Genomic DNA, 776 nt, shown 5'->3' with positions numbered 1-776 from the left:
TGTGTGTGTGTGTGTGTGTGTGTGTGTGTGTGTGTATGTAAACATGAGATTACAGGATCCAGTTGTCGGAAGTTAGTATGCTCCGAGCAATCAGTAGAAGATATAAAAAAGCCACTTTTCGAAATAATAGTGGCTTAGAGGCGTAGAAGGTTATAAATGTTTCCCATACCGAAGTTCAATCAGTTGTATATACGTACATACATACATACACACACACACATATGTATATATATTTGTGTGTGTGTGTGTGTGTGTGCGTTTGTGTGTGTAATATTAAGTACATGGAAACTGAACGTTTGCTTCAATAGTGCACAAAGAAATAGACTTACAGTTCTCTTCAATAATTGTTTTTCGCTGGACGTCCAAATCTTCACTATTGATGTAGAATGAATTCTCTGATTAAGGCCTTTTTTTATATGTAATTTCCACAGAAACTGCACATTTGTTTTGGCTTAGAACGTGAGATCTTTTTTTTAAAGTTGTTGAATGTCCTTTCATTCCATTGAAGCTGAGTTAATATTATACAGTTTCTGTTTTAATTTATCTGTAGCTGCTGTAACCTGATCAATCACGGTAAGCATAAAATAGGTGAATGATCGATAGGTGTGTATCGCAACAATGATGGTATTTGAACTCATGCACTTTATATTATATTCAATCTCCTCTCATTGAATTTCATTGTCTGAATGTCTTCAAAATGCATGGCCTAAATTACAATATCAGCAAAAGCTTTTAACCTCCCAAAGACATCTTGTTATATAATATAATAATATATG

This window comes from Octopus bimaculoides, chromosome 24 (genome assembly GCF_001194135.2).
Source record: "Octopus bimaculoides isolate UCB-OBI-ISO-001 chromosome 24, ASM119413v2, whole genome shotgun sequence".
Taxonomy (NCBI): Eukaryota; Metazoa; Mollusca; class Cephalopoda; order Octopoda; family Octopodidae; genus Octopus; species Octopus bimaculoides.
The sequence above is the reverse complement of the archived record's forward strand: the minus strand, read 5'-3'. Positions refer to the sequence as shown.